General features: G+C 31.4%; 1 protein-coding gene and 1 non-coding gene across 2 annotated transcripts in view; both read right to left on the minus strand.

Moving 5' to 3' along the window:
• The window catches only part of LOC127278386 (uncharacterized), a 201,050-nt gene that overhangs the window by 95,016 nt on the left and 88,955 nt on the right, over window positions 1-17,079 (minus strand). The gene's annotated exons all lie outside the window — the stretch shown is intronic.
• Trnad-guc (transfer RNA aspartic acid (anticodon GUC)) lies at window positions 13,068-13,139 on the minus strand. Its single transcript has one exon. It is a non-coding gene; the product is annotated as a tRNA-Asp (tRNA).

Raw genomic sequence — 17,079 nt, forward strand, 5'->3', positions numbered from 1 at the left:
CAAAATGGGCTTGAGATAAGAAAGGAAAAAAAAAATCTTCTCTGCACCACTCTTATCCTACATCGATATATATACCGACAACCCCAACTCTCTCTCTCTCTCTGTTCAATTTAAAATACTTAATCTGTCTTAGTCCCGTACTATGGAGGGTTGTCAAATGCAACTGTTGTCCCGTCGACTTCTTTACTAGGCGACATCGAGGGATAATTTTCAAAATCTTGACTTGATTCTAATTAAAAATTATTGGCGCGTAAAAAATGGCATTCATTTTGAATCATATTTTTATCGATATAATTCGGCAAATTAAGGAATTTAAGAAATTTATAGGTTATGTTTATGATAGTTTTACCTTCATTAAAGACACTATTAGTAGGTTATGCTTAGAATATAGTTTTACTTTGATTAAAGCCATTAATTATAGGTTATGTTCATCATAGTTTTACCTTAATTGAATGATTAAATTATAGGTTATGTTTATAGTTCTAAGTGAAATTATAATTTTTTCCCCCATATATAAGTTGGATTCTTTACGTGAAAGAAAGAAATGAAAATTTATGTCCCATATTAAAAAGGAAATAATTTTTTTCGCAGTCTTTTAGGTTCCTTTTATTAGAACGGCGCGTCAGTTTTTTTTCGCTACTGCGGGACAAAAAAATATATTGTTTTTGAAAAATGTAAAATCAAGTTGAGAACCATCGTATAAAATAAGAAACGGGAAAATGGCGAGGATTTTAATTTGCATCCCCCGTTAGACCCTCCGCGAATCCCCTACCCCATCCCCTTTCCCTGCCCCCTTCTTGTCTTTTGCAGTGCCCGGAGTCTCAAGCTACCTTCTCGAACGCGTTGCAAGGGATGAGGAAAAGTAAGAAGAACGGTGCGGCAATGGGGAGGTAAAGAAGGTAGTGGTTGGAAATATCATAGCCGCACGCGCAGAACGAAATTACCGATTTGCCCTGGGCACACTCCGCTTCCTTTTTTCTGATTTCAAACTCTTCTCGCTGTTCCCTGACCCCCTCCCCTCCTACCCATCTGGACCACCCTCTAAACTCCCGTTTCAAGCACCCCCCCCCTTGTCTCTGTCCTTCACCCCTTTCTTATTCTCTTTCTCTCTCTCTCTTTTTCTCTTTTATCCCTCGAATCTCTGGCATAGCAAATAACTTTCATAATTCTCGATTAGAAAGTTTTCTACCTCGAGGAAATAGTAAGAGTGTGAGAGAGGGGTAGGATGATGGCCAAGGGGCAAAAAGGTCTACGAGAAGAGATCTTCCTCTTTTTCGCTCTCGTCTGACGAAACAACTTTAGAATGAACAAGGGTGAGGTGGGGGGGGAAGGGAAGTGGGATTTTTCGAGAACGGCGATGGTAATCCAAATCGACTTTCCCTTCGATTGAGTTTTCCTTCGAAAACTTCTCAAGTCTTGTTTTCACACTTACTACCTTAACTTTGAATTCTTGCAGTATCATAACTATATATTACATATATTTTTTTATTTATTTATATAAAAAATATTTTAAATTCTATCAAAAATATTAATACATTTCAAAAAATAAAAAAAAAAACTTTTCGAATTGAATTAATTAAAATTTTTATTTTATTAAAATTACTGTCAAATTTTGTAGTTAATTTTTTTTTTGCAGCTGTAAAAAATTTATAAATTTTTAGGCAATAGAAAAAAAAAGTTGTATCGAATAGAGTTTTGTTCGCAATTTTTTTTGGGGGGGGGAGGTAATAAGGGTCAACAAAGAAAGGGTCACTCGAGACATATGGCCTAGAATTTAGCCCCCCGATAGTCATTATTGTAGATTTTCATTTATCTTTCAACTTTTATTCATCAGGGGCAATCAATATTATGCCATTGGTTTTGTTTGGTCATTGAAAATATTATTTTTTACTTCACTGAATAATTTTTCATTAAATTAGAAATGTGTTACGAATAAAAGAAAAAAAAAATATTTTTCATTATTAATGAACGAAAAAAGTAATTTTTTTTTTTTTTTTGAAAATTCAACGTTCTTTATTGTAAAAAAAAATAATTACCTAATTTCATTTTGATTTACACTTTCACTTTGAATTATTACTTTCATTTCGCTTTATATTTTCGATTTTCACTTTCCTTTTTGATTTTCACTTTTACTTTCATTTTGTTTTTCACTTTCATTTTAATTGGAATTTTTCACCAAAAATTGAAAGTGAAACTATAATAGTTAAAATGAAAGTGAAAATCCAAATTACAATGCGGGAGTCAACGTGAAATTACACAATCGCATGCCAGAGAATATTTATTTTTGTTTATTTATGAGAGAAAATTTCAATAACAAATGTAATTTACTTTCTTACATCACTGTGAAAATTTATACAGAACAATAATTGCAACTACTACTGCAAATAATTGCATTGAATAATTGCACCTTAAATTAATTATTATTATTATTTTTATTATTATTATTAATATTATTATTATTAATATTATTATTATGTAAATAAAATTAAAAAACATTTTTTACTCTTGTTGAGTTTTTTAATTATAACTTTTTGTTGAGGAAAATTTATAACTTGGCACAAAATTTTATTTGAGCAATTATTAAAATATAAAACTATTTAAAAACTTTTTTTTTCCTCATTCTCTGAATTTTTCACTGATTCAGCTTAAGACAGCGCTTATAGTTTATCTTTTTTTTCAGTTCTATATATATCCTTTGAGGTATAACCTTTTTAATAATTTTATTTTCACTTTTCTCGTTGACGAGAAAAAGCGAGAGAAGAGGAAAGATCAAGAATAAAGAAAAAAAGACTTTTTTCTTGTACCATCTTATTCTTGGCAGTAGGTATAGCTATATATGTATATATATATATATATATATATATACGCTTCGCTTCATTAATTTCTCGCAAAGACAGTGTCAGAGTCACGGGGGTTGCGCTGCTCTTGGGTAGAGAGAGGTACCGGTCTCGTATTTAAATTCAAAAACGAGAGCAAGAGAGCAAAAGACTAAAAAGAACAAGAAAGAGAGCCAAAAGGAATAAGGGAAAAAGAGAGAGAGAGAGAGAAAGAGAGAGAGAAGGAATTATATATAGTGAAAGAAAAGAGAAACGAGCGAGAGCCCAGCTCTCGGTCGCTTATTCGTTCTTCGTCTTGCTTTCAGTCTTTCCTAATGTTTTTCCCTTGCTACCCTCACAGCGATCTCACCCTCTCCCCCAACCCCCCCTTTCCTCCAACCCCCTTTTTCCACGAAGGCTCAGTCAATAAAGTATTCTAAAAAGCCCGCGCGAATAAGAGCCGTCTTACTTCCCTCTTGGCCCGTCTACCCCCCTTGGTTTCCCTTTTCACCCCCCCCCCTCCTCCTCCACTTCCTTCGCCTCACGGTTCCATCAACCCCACACACCCAATGGTGTGGGATGGGTGCTCGGAAAAATAGGGGTGGCAAAAAACGTCAATAATATCGGCAAGATGGAAGCTGCGAATGTTTTAAAGGATGGAGAAGCCGGCAAATTCAACCCTTTTGCGGTTTTCACCCTTGTGCCGCGGTCCGAGGAGTTTCAGATATATATATATAGAGAGAGAAAGCCACTTCTCCAAGGGATGAAAATATTAATGTCCCTCCCTCGCGAGATTTACTATAAATAAGTTCCAATCCTTTTAAATCGCACTTCCATCTTTTCTTTTGCGATATTTAAATTCGGTAAAAAAAAAATTATCTACCAAATTTTTGTTGAAACAACCAAATTATGGTTTGAATTTGTTTTGAGAAAAAAAATTTGTTTTAAGCAACTAAATTTTGGTTGAAACAGCCGAACTTTTGTTTGACTTTGTTTGAAACAACCAAATTTTGGTTAAAACAACCGAACTTTGGTTTGTATTTGTTTTAAAACAACCGAACTTTGATTTGAAATTGTTTTGAAACCACCAAATTTTGATTGAAACAACCAAATTATGGTTTGAATTTGTTTGAAGAAAAAAATTTGTTTTGAACAACCAAATTTTGGTTGAAACAGCCGAACTTTTGTTAGACTTTGTTTGAAACAATCAAATTTTGGTTAAAACAACCGAACTTTGTGTTATATTTGTTTTAAAACAACCGAACTTTGATTTGAATTTGTTTTGAAACCACCAAATTTTGATTGAAACAACCAAATTATGGTTTGAATTTGTTTGAGGGGGCGATTCACGATTCGACGCCAACTCATCCCCGTGTACCTGCTCAGCGGCAAATTTTCGTCCCCGTATGTTCCCCACTACCGGCCGTACTGTACCCCTCCGTTCAGTTCATTTTGGGTAACAATTGAATTTTATTTGATTTTAAATTGAAAATTTTTGAAAATAATTGAATTTTCTTTGATTTTGAATTGAAATATTGGATAATAATTAAATTTTAATTGAAATTTTGGGTAATAATTTAATTTTAGTTTATTTTGAATTGGAATTTTTGAAAATAATTCAATTTTATTGCGATATTTTTTTAAAATTATAAACAATTGTTAAATTTTATAAAAATTTTATTTGAAAAATAATTTTGAAATAATTGAATTTGTGATGAATTTCATTAAAATTATTAAAAATAATTAATTTAATGAAGAATTATTTTAGTTTAAAATTTGTTAAATAATTGAATTGAAGAAGATCTGAAGAAGATCTACATTTTATACTAAAAAAATGTATTTTATTAAAATTTTCAATTTAAAATCAAATAAAATTCAATTGTTACCCAAAATGAACTGAACGGAGGGGTACAGTACGGCCGGTAGTGGGGGAACATACGGGGACGAAAATTTGCCGCTGAGCAGGTACACGGGGATGAGTTGGCGGCGAAAAGTTGTCTGCCCGTTTGAGGAAAAAAATTTGTTTTGAGTAACCAAATTTTGGTTGAAACAGCCGAACTTTGGTTTGGATTTGTTTTGAAACAACCGAACTTTGATTTGAATTTGTTTTGAAACCACCAAATTTTGGTTGAAACAACCAAACTTTTGTTTATTTAGATCAACTAAATTTTTTTCACACCCCACATTTTCAATTCTAATTTTTTTTTTTTTGACATTATTTATTCTTTATAGGGTTAAATTTTTATTTTTTTTATGATAATATTTGTATATGTGGGGTAATAAAAAAAAATGCCTTTGATGGATGTTTACTTACATATGTGTATAGCATATAATTAGTGTTATCAAGAGACCAAAGTACCTCCTCACAGAGATTCAATAAAGGATAGATAGGCATAGATAACTATATACCTATGGGGTAGGTATATACACAGGTCGCGCGTTCAAAAGACCGAGTGCAAGCGAACCTTATTGGGTAGGCTTTCACGTTCGCTCGTATATCGTTTCTGCGGCATTAATTATACACTACAAATTGCCGTTTTTCACAAAAAAAAAAAAAAATTCTTTAATTCATTTTTCAAAATTTGGATATGAAAAAAATTATCATCGGTTTTTTTTATAAAGTATAAAAAACTATTGTTTTTTATGCGAATAATATTATGGGGCCTCATAGGAGAAAAAATTTTAGGTTATGTTTATGATAGTTTTACTTTTTGATTAAAAGCTATTAAATTATAAATTATGTTCAGGATAGTTTTACATTGCTTAAAGCCGTTATTTATAGGTTATATTTACGATAGTTTTACCTTGATTAAAGCCAATAATTATAGCTTATATTTACGATAGTTTTACCTTGATTAAAGCCAATAATTATAGGTTATGTTTATGATAGTTTTACCTTAATTAAAGCCATTAATTATAGGTTATGTTTATGATAGTTTTACCTTGAATAAAGCCATTAATTATATAGGTTATGTTTATGATAGTTTTACCTTGAATAAAGCCATTAATTATAGGTTATGTTTAGGATAGTTTTGCCTTCAATAAAGACACTTTTATTAGGTTATATTTACGATAGTTTTACCTTGATTAAAGCCAATAATTATAGCTTATATTTACGATAGTTTTACCTTGATTAAAGCCAATAATTATAGGTTGTGTTTATGATAGTTCTACCTCAATTAAAGCCATTAATTATAGGTTATGTTTATGATAGTTTTACTTCGCAAAAAAATTAAAATTAATGTAAAATCAAAATTAGTATTTGGATTATGATTTACCCGACGGCAAAGTCTTGCTTATATATAAGACGCAAGAAATAAATTATATAAAATAAGAAATGTTCTCTATTGATTTTAATTACATGTAAATAATCTATTTGAATTATTGATGATTTTTTTTTATGTGTTTGATACTATATATTATACAAATATCGGTCCATCCATGTTAAATACAGTGAACGTATATACGTTTGTATATATACTTTATAGAGCATGTATATACGTAGGAACGCGTGGGAATATAATTACCCCAGTCATGTTTTCCGTTAATTGACATTATCGACGGAACTTAGTTATACACACTACCGTTATGTTTTGCTTTACGAGAGACCTAAGAACGTTCATTCAATGACACACTAAAGACGTAGGCAGGTCCTTGACCATCAGTGCGAGTGCATTATAACGCGAGAAATTCACAAAGTACAAGTCCTCTCTCGCTATAGAAATTTCAAATTTAGAAACTCCTCTGAATATTCTATATCTATTTTAGACAAAACAATTCGTCTTATTTCTAATAAATTTTATCAATAATTTGTTATTAAATATGTAGGACGCAAAATTTAAACAAATGTATAGGTTATGTTTATACAACAATTTTACATTGATTAAAAGTTCCTTTTTGTTTATATATGGAAATTAAAAATTAGTTTTTATTTCGAAAACAATGTTTTTTTTTGGTAAAAAGAAATTTAATAATTTTTAAATATACCTTTTTTCTCAAAACGTTATATATAGAAGAGATAAAACGCGCGCGAGTTAATTGATTAACGCTCCACACAATTCTACAAATTGCGTGATACAAACGACTCTTCATGTGCGTGTTAAAAAGTAATTAAAACAAATTTTAAAAAAAAGGATGTAATGACTAGAAATTAGGAAACAAAATAGTTAAAAACAAAATTTATAAATACAATATTTTCATAAAAAATATTATATGTGAAAATTTACTTTTCTTAAACATCAAATAAAACCATTTGGAAAACTTTTAAAAAGCGTTTTCTTTTTTCATATAGTTTACAGAAGAATCGTTATTATCTAGAGAAGAAGAAGAAGAAAAAAAAACGAGTTTGAAAGAGCAGCGTTTGCTTCTTTCGTAAGACCTTTCCCCACACCTTCTTTGAACTTAGTTTTTTTTTTCTTCTTTTTTTTTCACTTTCTCGGCAGTAGAGCCGGAAGAAAATTTCTCAAAAGTCCTTATACCTTCTTCTCTCACTCTATATACCCCCCCCCCCTCCCCACCCATCCGCCGCCCCCTTTTCTTTCTCTCTTCCGGTTCTTCCTTGCGAATACAATGGAGCCCGAATCCATCTCGGACAACCTCCCTCACCTCATTCTCTCTTTCTTTTATACTCTTTCTCTCTTTTTCTCTCGGTATCTCGGCGGAACAGCGTCGAGGAATAATTCCATTTTCTTGTGCGAGTACAATTTTGCTTTCAATTTATTTCCACCCCCACCCCCCCCCTCACTCTCTCACCCTCACCTTTCTCCTTTTTCCACCAACTCCTCTCGACGTTTTTCCTTCCTTCGTAACAGTGCGATCTCCCTCGACGCTAGCCTTCATCCTTCTTTTCCTTTTTCTTCACCATTGCCACCCCCTCTCCACCCCCTTCTATGTAACCTCTTCCATCCTTCGAGGCGGTATACAGAAGCAAGTTCGCGATCCTTTTTCTCTCGCGTATCCCTTCCAAAGACTCCTCGAGAGTTTTTATATATACGCGAAAAGACTTTTCTCTATGTACGATACAAACTCACCCCCCCCCACCTTTCTCTTCTTCGAACCACCCGCCCCCTCATCTTCATTCTTTCTCTCTTTTGCCTTTTATCAAAAACCCTCGACTCCTTCTTTCAACCCACTCTTCGACCGGTGTAATTATTAAACATTGCTGAGAGAGAGAGAGAGAGAGAGAGAGAGAGAGAGAGAGAGAGAGCCAACGATAGTAGTAACAAGCGTTTTATAACTTTTGGCGTGGACGTCGCGAGAGCTTTATTTTTAATACTTTTCTCTTGGACTTGTATATATGTATAGTAATAGTGGTAGTAAGGAAACGAGAAATCGGAAAAGCTATTGGCATAATGGTTGAGGCTTGGAGGGGAGGTGGGACTACGGGATACTTAAGAGAATGGCAAAGGTTTTATGATTATTTTTATTGGCAAATAAAAAAAAAGGGTGCTTTTAGTGTTTTTAAGAAAAAAAAAACAAAGGAAAAAGAATGAGATAATGTGGAATTATTTCACGTTTCATTACAGTTACGATATAGTGTTCTACTGTTTTCTATATATAGCCACTGTATAGTTAAAGTATACAGAAACTAGCTAGAAAAGTAACGGTACGATCAACAAGTTTCTATATGGAAAACTGTATGGACACTATCTAGTTTCTAGATAGTCGAACTATATAAAAACTATCTAGTTTCTCAATACACAAACTATGTGCCAACTATCTAGTTTCTGAATACTTAAGCTGTTTACAAACTACCTAGTTTCTAAATAGTCATATGTCAATTATCTAGTTTCCAGATACTCAAACTAGATGGAGACTATTTAGTTTTTAGATATTCAAATTATATCGAAACTTTCTAGTATAACTAGATTATATAGAAAGATCAAGAAAGTTAAACTACCTATTAGATATTGGAACCATATGGAAATTATTTACAATATTTAGAAAGGTTCGCACAGTTATACTACCTAGTTTCTGGATAATTAAACTATGTGGAAACTATTTACAATAATTGGAAATGTTCGCACAAATATTCTGTCACTTAAACTATTTGGAAACTATCTAGTATAATTAGAAATATTCGTACAAATATACTACCCAGTTTCCATATACTTAAACTACGTGGAAACTATTTAGAATATTTAGAAAGGTTCGCACAGTTATACTACCTAGTTTCTAGATAATTAAACTATGTGGAAACTATTTACAATAATTGGAAATGTTCGCACAAATATTCTATCAAGTTTCTAGATAATTAATCTATGTGAACACTATTTACAATTATTAGAAATGTTCGTACAAATATCCTATCAAGTTTCCAGACACTTAAACTATTTGGAAACTATCTAGAATAATTAGAAATATTCGTACAAATGTACTACCCAGTTTCCATATACTTAAACTACGTGGAAACTATTTAGAATATTTAGAAAGGTTCCCACAGTTATACTACCTAGTTTCTAGATAATTAATCTATGTGAACACTATTTACAATTATTAGAAATGTTCGTACAAATATCCTATCAAGTTTCTAGATACTTAAACTATTTTGAAACTATCTAGAATAATTAGAAATATTCGTACAAATGTACTACCCAGTTTCCATATACTTAAACTACGTGGAAACTATTTAGAATATTTAGAAAGGTTCGTACAGTTACACTATTTAGTTTCTAGATACTGAAACTATATGGAAACTACCTAGCGCATCTGTAAATTATTTAGAGGTCAGGAAAGTTTTTCTATCTAGTTTTTAGACATTTAAACGATATAGATTCTGTCCAGTGTATCTAGATTATTTAGAAATGTCAAGACAGTGAAAATATCCAGTTTCCGAATGCTTAAACTTTATGGAAACTATGTAGATTATTTAGAAGGTTCAGGATAGTTATACTACATAGTTTTATGATATTTAAACTAAATGAAAACTATCTAGCGGATCTATAAATTATTTAGAGGGTTCAGAAAAGTAAATATAGTTATTCTATTAAGTTTCTAGTATGTGGAAACTATGTGAAAACTATCTAGAACATTTAAAAAGGTTCACACAGTTCGACTATCCAGTTTCTAGATACTAGAACTATGTAGAAACTATATTTAGATTAATTATAAAGGTCAGGACTGTTACACTATCTAGTTTCTAGATACTTAAACTATATGGAAACTATTTGGAAAATTTAAAAGGGTCAGAAAAATTATACTGCCTAGTTTCATACTTGAACTATTTTAAAACTTTCCAGCGTATCTAGATTATTTAGAATAGGTTTAGAATAGTTTTTTATTTCAAAAATTTTTACACAATAGTAAATAAATAATTCTTCAAATTAAAAACACATTATTGCAACGTTAAGAATGTCAAAAATGTGAATATCGAAATGTTTATATTGTCGAAAATTTATTATCGCAAATACAATTTTCAATATGTTGTCGAAAAGTTTCATGTGTCATACAAATATCAAAAACAATTCTACATGTATATATTCGAAAAATTTATTTAAAAAATAATATAAATCAAAATTTAAATTTTATGTATATGGAAAAATTAAATAATATATAAAAAATAGAAAATGTTGATCTAAATAAAGGTTCTAAATTATTGCAATATAATAAGTTTTTTTTCTTTTTTTTGCGCAATTAGTGTGTTGGTTTTGCGTAATATAAACAAGAATGCGCCGTGCGACAATCAAAAGTTTGGAAAGAAATCTTTTATTCAAGAAGAGAGAGAGAGAAAGGGGCCTAATGTTCGAGTAAGAAGTCGCTAAAAGCTTAGCAAAGAACTCGTTATCTCTTCGGACACCCTTGCTAAGATTTTGCGACGTCGTCGGCTAGTGATAAATGAAAATTCGACCTTACCCCAACACCCGCAGTCTCTTTCGTGAGACACGGCTGTAAGAAAATTTCCAAAGTAATCCACGAGAACGTCGACGACGCGACTCCATTAATCCTTCGAAGGATCGAAAGAGCTCTTCAATACGAAAAAAAGGCAAAAAAAAAAAAAAAAAAATTAACCATCAAAAAAAAAATTCCTTCTCCAATATAAATACAATATTCACAAGATTTTATATAATTTCCCATATAATGTAGAGCAGTATAGTAATATATGTAAATGTTACAAAAAAAAAGTTTTGAAATAAATAACTAATTAAATAAATAATAATTAGAATAATAAATGTTTATATTTAAATGTGAAAAAATAAATAAACAATGTTTTGAGTGTATATGCTGTTGGTTTGTTTTCTGCCCGCAAGCAAGGATTTCGGGGTTGAATAAGCAACAGTGGAATGGGGACATGATCATCTCAATCTGGATTTTAATAATTCTCTGAGGGACCTGCGTGTATATATATATGTATACAACGAAGTCGGAAGAATTTCAGTACTCACAAGTTTCAAAGCGAGGGATGCAAATAATTATTTGCACCCTTCCTTCAATCAAGTGAGAACCTACACTACGCGTAGGACATTCAATCGATTGGCTTCAATTTGCAAATTTTGCAATATTTTATACTCTCCTCTTGCATCCTTTAAATTCCTCTTTAAAATTGATAAATTTACATTGAAAAAAAAAAAAATTTCTCTGCTTCAAATAATCAGTTACTTGGCTATTGTTATGTATCAAATAAATATTTATTTGTATCAAATAATTTTTGTATATTTGAAATAAATAAAATTTAATTGACCTCAAATAAAAATTATTTAATTCAGATAAATATTTATTTGAATCAAATATTTTAATATCAAATCTTGGGCGGATGATGGGGGAAAAAACGTAAAAATCGAGAGACAGATTCTTGTGGGACAACGAATATTATAAAAAAAAAATCCTTTACTCTGATTTCTGATACCCCAGGGGTTTTTTTTTATAGCCACGAGCGTAACATCATCTAGCGAGAATGATTCGAATTTCTTCAACCCTCTTTTACCCTTTGGAATATAACAGCAACGCCATCTACTAAGTGGTTGATAAACTGTGTAGAACTTTTGTTTCAATCGATCACCGCATATCTCACAGGGGAATAAAATTATTTTTGTCAATTTTTTTTTCTCTAATGCAAATGAAAAAAAATTAATTCTTGTAATAACTAAAAATATAATAAATTTGACAATAGTTTTTTTTTTATTCTTAATAATTATACAATATTTCAAAAAATTTATTCGAATCAAATATAATTACTTGACTGTTAAAAAATAAACATTTACTTGAAACTAAATAAACATTTACTTGAAACTAAATAAATATTTATTTGAAGCAAATAAATATTTATTTAAAGCAAAAAAATATTTAGTTGAACCACATAAATATTTGAAACCCAATTTTTTTGAATCAAATCATTTTTAGTTGAACTAAACTAAACAGAAAAAATATTTTCATTGTTAATAATAAATGTATATTTAAATCAAATAATTTTTTTTTAGTTTAGTATAAATGAAATCAATTTTTCTGAAATTTGTTTTTTTTTTTTTTAAAGAAAAATGTATTTATCAGCTACCATTTTTGATATAAGGAAGATTATAATCGAGGGCGAGGCATAGTTTCTACAAAGGGTGGAGCTAAAACCGCCTATAGGGACCACACAATGGGCCTTAATGTGAGTTGTGTTTTATCGAGGGCGTTTTACTACCTACTTTAGATTGATACTACCTTTACGAATAACATAGGTTTGTTAAAGAGAAACATAAAAAAAAGATAGATAAGAATCCTTAGAAACGCAAGTATAATTATAATTTTTTAATTACTATTATTTATTATTTTTTATTCATAAAAACGAATAAAAATATATCAAATTTTATATTAATTTAGAATAATAATTTTTTTTAATAATGATAAACACGTTAAAAAATGGTCACCTGAAACAGCAAAAAGTTTCACTGGAACAGCGATATATGTTTCACGAAAACAGAAAAAGTTTTCGCTATTCTAGAGAAACATATCGCTGTTCTAGATAAAGATTTTTTTTGCGTGCAAAAAATACTATATATATTTTACTAAAAGAAAAATTAAAAAAGATTTTTCCATCCAATATGAAATAATTTCTTCTAAATATTGATTTCAGAATATTTTGAAGAAATTATTTTAAAAAATTGTTTCTTATATTTAGTTTACTTACGTACTCTACAAGTATTTCATTGCCCTGAGTATATATGTATGTACATACGAGTAGATGATGACTATTACCTGTAACATAAAAATTATTTATAATTAGAAAAAATTTAGCAATTATATATAATTTGTTTAAAAAAAAAAAAAAAAATTCTCTCCAGCGGGGAATCGAACCCCGGTCTCCCGCGTGACAGGCGGGGATACTGACCACTATACTACTGAAGATGGAGTTTTCGAACTCTCAACTCAATACGACCTCTCCGTTGATGACGTCATATTTATAAAATTTATTTTCAACAATAATTTTTTTTTACTGCAATATTAATGAAAAAAAGGCTTCACCATGACACACAACTAATATTGATTTTTATTTTTTATACATTTTTATACACTGCAAAAAGAAGTATCTTATTTTAAGATATATTGGTAGCGTTTTCAAGATATCAAGATATTTTAAACATCTTAATGTCTTAAAAACGCTACCAAAACATCTTAAAGATATTTCTTTTTCCAGTGTTTAAATTAATACAACTATATCCCGTGCAGAAATTTTGCCAGGGCTCAGATAGGGGCCGGATCAGGCTGCCCTATTAGGGAATGTAACGCCGCGCCTGATATGGCCCCGATTAGGAAATCCACATTTTCTGGTCGCCCTGATTTGGCCCCGATCAGCGTTTCATTCCCCACTAGGGCCTTGGTAGGACAATTTCTACACGGGATACACTTTATTTAACTGAAAATATTAATAATTATTGAATTTATTGTGAAGTATGTGGATTTCCTAATCAGGGCCACATCGGGCGCGGCGTTTCATTCCCTAATAGGGCAGTACCCATGTATAGAAATTGCTCTACCAGGACCCTATTAGGGAATGAAACGCCACACCTGATCAGGGCCAAATCAGGGCGACCAAAAATTATGGATTTCCTAATCAGGGCCACATCAGGCGCGGCGTTTCATTCCCTAATAGAGCAGTACCCATGTAGAAATTGCCCTACCAGAGCCCTATTAGAGAATGAAACGCCACGCCTGATCAGGGCCAAATTAGGGCGACCAAAAATTATGGATTTCCTAATCAGAGCCACATCGGGCGCGGCGTTTCATTCCCTAATAGGGCAGTACCCGTGTAGATATTGCCCTGCCAGGACTCTATTAGAGAATGAAACGCCACACCTGATCAGGGCCAAATCAGGGCGACCAAAAATTATGGATTTCCTAATCAGGGCCACATTAGGCGCGGCGTTTTATTCCCTAATAGGGCAGTCTAATTCGGCCCCAATCTGAGCCCTGGCAAAATTTCTGCACAAATATGATCAGGCCCCTATCTGGACCCTGGCAAAATTTCTGCACGTGTTTTAGTAAAAACATAAATTTTTATTTTTAGTAAGGTACAACAAAAATATTTTCACCTGGAACAACGGTTTCAATTTCGCTAAAGCAGGGAAAGTTTTCCTTATTCCAAAGAAACATATATCGCTGTTCCAGATAAAGTTTTCTTTTCGTCAACTTATTTCATAAAAAAATATAAATGACAAGAAATTGTTACGTGCGAGAATCGCACCCATATACAGTATTTTTGTAATGTATATCAGATGTCAGTTCGAGCATGAATCTACATAAGTCCTGTATATTTCTATAAACTCAAATTGGAGAAAGAGATGGGGGGGTGGGAGACTGTGTGAAAGTTGGTGTGTTCGTAACTCGTTCGTATGTAAGTATGATGAGAAAGGGTTTTTGGTGAGGGATGAGGTATTATATAGATATATAGTAATAGTGGGCGCATGCGGAGAGTAGTCGCGCGAGCTTATAAGTAAAGTTTGTTCGCAACTTATAATAGGGACGCCTCCATCACGAGAAGGATGAGGTACAAGGTTTGAGGTCAGGTTACTCCCGCGCGCGTAGACGAACTTGCACGGTAATAGACCATGCAGGTGCAATCTATGGCTGAAGCAAATTGCAAAGAGGACGCAGGACGAGGTTATCGATGGCACAAGGATGTACTTGCAAATTTACCCTAGACTCATACTCAACTTACTCTTCGAACAGGAGCGCACATGACTTGACACATTCTCGCGTCTTTGACGTGTGTAACCATATACCCCATATGCATTGGGTTATATATATATATAAATTTAACAGCCTATAAATAATAATTAAAAAAAAAAATAATAATAGAAAAAAATACTAATTTTTTTAAATAACCTTTTTAGAAAAATATAGAGAAATAAAATATAGAAAACGAGGCAATATAGAAACTAGATAGGTTCTGTCTAGAAAACCTATTCTGAACCCATTATTAATAACTGTTCTGACCTTTCTAAATAATCTAGATAGTTTCCATATAGTTAAATTTTCTAGAAACTAGATAGTATAACTGTGCAAAACTTTCTAAATGTAGATAGTTTCCACATAGTTTAAGTATCTGGAAACTATACAGAATAACTATCTAGACTTTTTTAAATACTCTAAATAATCTATAGATGCGGTAGATAGTTTCGATATAGTTTGAAAATCATAAAACTAGATAGTTCAACTATCCTGAACCTTCTAAATAATCTAAATAGTTTCCATATAGTTTAAGTATCTAGAAACTATGTAGTAAAACTTTGCAAACGTTTGTAAATAATCTACATATTTTCCATATAGTTTAAGGATCCAGAAACTAGATGGTTTCATTGTCTCGCCCTTTCTAAAAAATCTAAATAGTTTTGAAATAGTTGACGTATTTAGAAACTAGATAGTATAACTGTACGAACCTTTCCAAAAAATCTAGATAGTTTCCATATTGTTTAAGTAACTGTAAAACTAATTAGTATAACTGTCCTCAACTTTCTTAATAATCTGGATACAGTAGATAGTTTCTACATAGTTCAAGTATCAAGAAACTAGATAGTAGAACTGTGCGAACCTTTCCAAATAATCTAGATAGTTTACAAATAGTTTAAGTATCTAAAAACTTAATAGTGTAAGTGTTCTCAACTTTCTAAATAATATGGATATAGTAGATAGTTTTTACAGAGTTCAAGTATCTAGAAACTAGATCTGTGCCAACCGTTCTAATTTTAGTGATAGTTTCCATACAGTTCAAGTATCTAGAAACTAGATAGTCTCATTATCCTACGTTTCTAAATAATCTGCATAAATTAGATATTTTCTACATGGTTCACATGTCTAGAAACTAGATTGTTTCTGTATAGTTCGGGTACTCAGAAACTAAATAGTTTCCACGCAGGTTGAGTATCTAGAAACTAGATAGGTTCCGTATAGTTTGAGAATCTAAAAACTTGATAGTTTCTACATATTTCAACTATCTAGAAACTAGATAGTATTACTATGAAAACCTTTCTAAATATTATTGATAGTTTCTATACAGCATCCAGAAACTAGATAGTCTCACTGTCTTGCTCTTTCTAAAATATCTAGATGTACTAGATAGTTTTAAAATAGTTCAAATATCTAGAAACTAGATAGTTTCTGTATAGTTCGAGTATCTTGAAAGTAGATAGTTTCCATATAGTTTGAGTATATAAAATCTAGATAGTTTTAATATAGTTCGAGTATCTAGAAACTAGATAGTTTTTATATAGTTCGACTATCAAGAAACTAGACAGTTTCCATACAGTTTAATTATCTAGAAACTTGTTAGCGTTACTTTTCCAGCTCGTGTTTGTGAGGAGTTTATAAAATATTTATAAAAAATCCCCGAGCGTTAAGAATAATATTTAAAGGATGTGTTGAGTGAAATATTTCTAAAAGTAAAAAATATATTTAAAAAAAATATATATATAAAATATATAAAAAAAATTTTTAAATATCCCCGTGGCCGTTACTCTGAAGAAGTCGTCGCCAATAAAATTAATCTGAACGACTGACCAGTGGTCAGAGGAGTGCAATACCGGTTCAGATGTGGACAGAGGGGTGCCAATGCCTTCAGGCTCCGCTTGTTCTAATAGAAAGGCACATAGAACTTATCTCTGTATTTTCTTTGTGTGAGTGTACACCGACACAACTTTCTTTCTTAATTTATATATTCTATAAAAAAATTACATACATGTATGCATATATATATATATATTACAATTTAGCTGTTCACCATTGTTAGGTACAGAATCTTGTGTCGCCTAATGAGGCGGGGAATAATTGCTTATTAATGATCAACTGACCG

This window comes from Leptopilina boulardi, unplaced genomic scaffold (genome assembly GCF_019393585.1).
Source record: "Leptopilina boulardi isolate dan_hultmark-lab unplaced genomic scaffold, ZJU_Lbou_2.1 LbouV2_202, whole genome shotgun sequence".
Classification (NCBI taxonomy): Eukaryota; Metazoa; Arthropoda; class Insecta; order Hymenoptera; family Figitidae; genus Leptopilina; species Leptopilina boulardi.